Genomic DNA, 5176 nt, shown 5'->3' with positions numbered 1-5176 from the left:
AATATTTCGGTTGCCTCTGTGGCTGCTGTTTGCCGGTCTCCCTTAGAGTCGCGATTGATGTTTTCTATGTCAACTTCGGCTTGGAGCACCCTGCGGTCCAGGTCGTCCAACCTTTGGACGAGGCTGGTTCTTAGTTCAGGCACTGTATCCACGATGGGCCGTAATCCGTCAACCGTCTGTTCAAGGTCCGCAATGCGGTCCCCATGATTCACCATGGTCAAAAATGGTGGTAATGGCAATGCGTTCCCTCGTCCATGTCGAGCCTAGGCTTTGATACCAACTGTTATGCGGCGCCTTCCTGAGATTCTTTGGAAAAGCGACGTAAGGCTAAGCAGCTGATGTCAGTGCAGTTACTGTCCACCAATTGAGGTCCCCTCCCTACGCTAGACTAGATTATCGGTGCCGTATGGAAAAATCAATGTCAAGAGCAATTGAGAGAACATAAATGAGAATTGAGAATGAAAGAAAGCTTGATTGCATTAATGAAAGCTATTACAGAAAAGCGACACGGTGTCGAGGGGGAGAGGCACGAGTACAGAGAATTGTTTGCTTGCTAGAAAGTTTGATTGCTTGATCCCCCCTAATAATGCTTAAAAAAATAAACCAAAGTTACAAGACTAGACTTGATTAAGCTAGACATGGAATAAAACTACTCTATATTTACAATGAAAAGGACTTAGTTTTCTACAAGGCAGAAACAGGTCCGTTGTCAGCAGCATTGTCTTTGGCATCAGGGTCTGCGTGCGCGATATTGTCTACGAGCGCGGCGCTGTTGGCATCTGCCTACGGCTGGGCGCTGGCAAGGGATATCGGTGGGGCGACAGAGGCACATGCGCGCTTGTCACTTGGCGCGGCCAAGACCACGGGGCCGTCAATGGCACTAGGCATTGGGAGACTTGCTAGGATGCCACGGGGCGCGCCCAAGGGGTCATGGGGCATGGCTGGAAAGCCGCCCATGACATTCTCAAACTAGGGGTGAAATTCAAAAATAGCCAGATATACAACTGATAATTGAAAAGTAGACACAGTTTCAAAAGTAATCGAATATTAGCCACTTTTCATGTAAAAATAAAAACCTCAGCATAATATGCTGGAATTCGAATTTTTTACATATGAGCTTCCAGCATAATGTGCTGAAATTTTATAATGTGTTGGAGTTCCAACATATTATGCAGTAAATTTATATGCAGGAGCTCCATAATCCCGCATATTATGTTGAAACTTTCCATGTGCTGGAGTTCCAACATAATATGCTGGAAGATTATACATAGGAGCTCCATAATCCCGCATATTATGCTGGAACTATTCCGTGTTTCAGTAAAATAATGGCTATTTTTTGATGAATTCGCAAACGCTCGCTATTTTTCAATTATCAATCCGAAAAATGGCTAGCCCATCCTATTTTGACCAATACTAGTGCCAAAAGATGTTAAGTGTATATTTTATATGGATGTGTGAATGGATTCTAAATAAAACTACTTCCTCGTTCCATTTTCCGTTACACCTCCTTCTTTTTAGTCTTTTTTCAAAGAGTTTGACTCAGTATTTGGAAACTATTTGGATAACATTTGTTTTTAAATTTTGAAAAGAAGTTTATCAACTATTTGAACTCAAATCAGGTGAAGTCTCTTTGTAGAAAATTAAAAGAGTGAGTTTTGATGAATCTTTACGTTACACTTGATTTTCGTAGTCTTGCTTGAAAACTATATAGATTATAATTTGTTAATAAATTTCTGAAAAACCAATTTTCGACAAAGTTTATACAATTATTGAAACATTAGAAAAACATCAAAAAATGTGATCTAACGATTAATGAAATTTTGCAAACTTTAGAGTGCTAGCGAGACAAAAAATACTACGTAGAAAATAATTCTTTGCCTTAAAAAGTTACAGTCAGCAGGTATGTATGTGTATATCATTCACATATTGTATACCATAAAGGTATTATGTTTAATTTTCGGCAAAATACATAAGTTGACACTTGAACTATGAATCAAATTCCTGTTACACATTTTCTGACGACAAAAATCATCTTACACACTCAACCTTTTAAAAGTGTAACTAAGACACACCACCTTTTTGTTGACCAGCTTTTCAAAATATGTGTAATACCGCGCACCCATACGATCGATCGTGACACGTGTCAAAACTAAAAGAAAATAAAATAAAATATTTAATTTACACTCTAATTAACATTTTTCCTTTAAAAAAAGAAAAATTAATTAACATTTTCTTTTAAAAAAATAAAAAAAATAAAAGGACCCCCCTTTCCCATTTTTAGTAATCTTCCCCCCACTTAGTCATCTTATCCACGATCATAACACTATCACCGGCTTTCCACTATTAACGCCATAGTTAGCAGCACCGTGTTCCATTTTCTCACTATTGCCAATGGAGCTTGACTATTAGAGATGAATAAGAGCTAAAGATGTCCATGAAATTTGGTCGAACGTAGCTTAGTATAACGAGGTCGAATATGAACTAATTCGAGCGAGGTCGAATGTGAGTTAATTCGAACGAGGTCGAATGTGAGTTAATTCGAACGAGGTCGAATGTAACTTTTATTTTGTTATGGCCGAGGACCAATTAGGTCATAATTTGAACGAGGTCGAGTAGTATAACCTATAACTTAGTTAATTCGAGCAAGGTTGAACGTAAATTTTGCTTAATTACGGATGCGGGCCGAGTGGGTGTTGATTCGAACGAGGTTGAATGTAACTCGTACTTAATTAATTCGAACGAGGTCGAAAGTGAGTTAATTCGAGCGAGGCCGAATGTGAGTTAATTCGAACGAGGTCGAATGTAACTTTTGTTTTGTTATGGCCGAGGACCAATTAGGTCTTAATTCGAACGAGGTCGAGTATAACCTATACTTAGTTAATTCGAGCAAGGTCGAACGTAACTTTTGATTAATTACGCTGTGGGCCGAGCGGGTGTTGATTCGAACGAGGTCAAAAGTAACCCGTACTTAGTTAATTCGAACGAGGTCGAATGTAACTTAGTTAATTCGAACGATGTTGAATATAACTTTTGTTTTGTTAGGGCCGAGGGCCGATTATGAATTGGGGCAATGTTGCTCGGGGGAAAATATGGGCGAACTTCATGCATTTGTGTTTTGTTCATATACTTGGAGAAATTTACATATTTTTCGGGCTGACATTCCAGTCCCAGTCTATGTAGTCCCTTCATTGGGCGACCTGGAGATGTGTTGAGAGGTTGGGCAATGAACTGACCGTCCAGTGCCTCTTTTGTCTGCACTTCAACCTGAAATGTCCCCCTTGTCGCCTCGTTAAAAACCTTCTTGAGAAAACCCAATTGGGTAAAAACTCAAGTGAGGAAAAAAAGAGTACGACTTGGAGAACACTTTTCCTCAAAATTTGAAGTACTTGAGATAGGCAACGTACCAATTGTTTCTAGTAGTTTTCCTTCCATTATTTCTAATTGGAATGACCCCTTGTTTGCTGTTGCCGCGATTTTGTATAGGCCATCCCAATTTGTTCCCAGTTTGCCTTCCCATGGGTCTTTGCTTGCTTGTGTTTTGGTTTTGAGCACGTAGTCCCTGACTTTGAATGGTTTGATCTTGGCCTTTTGTTATAATAGCGTTCTGCCTGTTGTTTTTGGGCGATCATCCTTATGTAGGCCATATCTCTCTGTTCTTCGGCTTCGTCGAGATCTTGCCTTCTACTTTCATCGTTCCTCGACCTGCTCTTATGGGAATATCTCAAATTGTGATCTCCGACTTTGACTGGTATTACCACATCAGTCCCATAGACTAATGAGTAGGGCGTCTCTCCTATGCTCGTCTTCAGCGTAGTTCGGTAGGCCTAGAGCACTTCTCGTAATAACTCTGGCCATAGTCCCTTGGCATCCTCAAGCTTTTTCTTCATGATGTTCAATATTGATTTATTGGAGAATTCCGCTTGTCTGTTGCCCGCAGGGTGATACGGTGTTGATATATTCTCTTGATATGCCATTTTTCAAAAAATTCGGCGACCTTTTTTTCCTATAAATTGGGGTCCGACTGATCTCTTTGGGGAGGCCAAAGTGGCACATGATGTTTTTCCATATAAAGGCAATCACTTCTTGTTCGCATATCTGGGCGAATGCTCCTACTTCTACCCATTAAGAAAATAGTCAGTTAAAACCAAAAGAAATCACATGTTACCTCGCCCCACATGAAGGGGGCCGACGATGTCCATTCCCCACTTGATGAACGGTCTAGGGGAAGTGACCGAATGGAGGTGCTCTCCTGCTTGGTGGATCATTGGGTTGCATTGCTCGCATTTTTTTACTAAGTTTGCAGCCTCTTTTTTCATAACGGGCCAGTAGTAACCTACCCGTATGAGACAACTGACTAGAGCTCGATAGCCGGAATGAGCTCTATAGTGGCCTTCGTGGACTTCTTCAAGGACGTGCCGCATCTGATTTGGACCTAAGCATTTCTCCAAGGGGCCTCCATACGTCCACTTGTATAGGTCGTTATGAATAATGATGTACCTGGTTGCTTGCATCTGAAACTTCTTGGCTTCTTTTTTATCATCTGGGAGTACGCCATCCTGCAAGTATGCAACAATACGGTTATGCCAATCCCAAGTTAGATTTATGGTCCATAACTCGATTTGATCTATCGGTGAGTGGAGGATGGTGACCACGTTTCTTTCTCTGGTTATGTTCTTAGTGGTTGCTGCTAATTTGGTGAGGCCATCTGCTTCAATATTTTGTGCTTGAGGAATCTGGTCGAGCTGTGTAATGACTCGACCGGTCGTTTTGAGCTCTTGCGCTTCGTTCGGCAGTTGGAGGCCTTTAGTAGCTCCATCTCAGGTATTATGACTTGTACGTATGGTCAAAATTGAATTTCGGGAAGTTTAGAATTGATTTGGAAAGAAAATTCTAATTTCGGAAGATTTAAGTTGGAGGAATTGACTAAGGTTTGACTTTTGAGTAAACGACGTCGGAATTAGGATTTGACAGTTCCAATAGTTTCTTATGTTGATTGTGGACTTGTGCGTATATTCGTATTGGGTTTCGGATAACCCAGGAGCATTTCAGCGCCTAATAGTGAAAGTTGGCTCTTTGAAGTTTTTAAAGTTCTTTAAATTTTGTTTGGAGTAGATTTTGGTGTTATCGAGTTCCAATTGGGATTCTGAGACCAGAAATAGATTCGTAATGTCATTTA

This window comes from Nicotiana tabacum, chromosome 8 (genome assembly GCF_000715075.1).
Source record: "Nicotiana tabacum cultivar K326 chromosome 8, ASM71507v2, whole genome shotgun sequence".
Lineage (NCBI taxonomy): Eukaryota > Viridiplantae > Streptophyta > Magnoliopsida > Solanales > Solanaceae > Nicotiana > Nicotiana tabacum.
Note: the sequence above shows the minus strand (reverse complement) of the source record.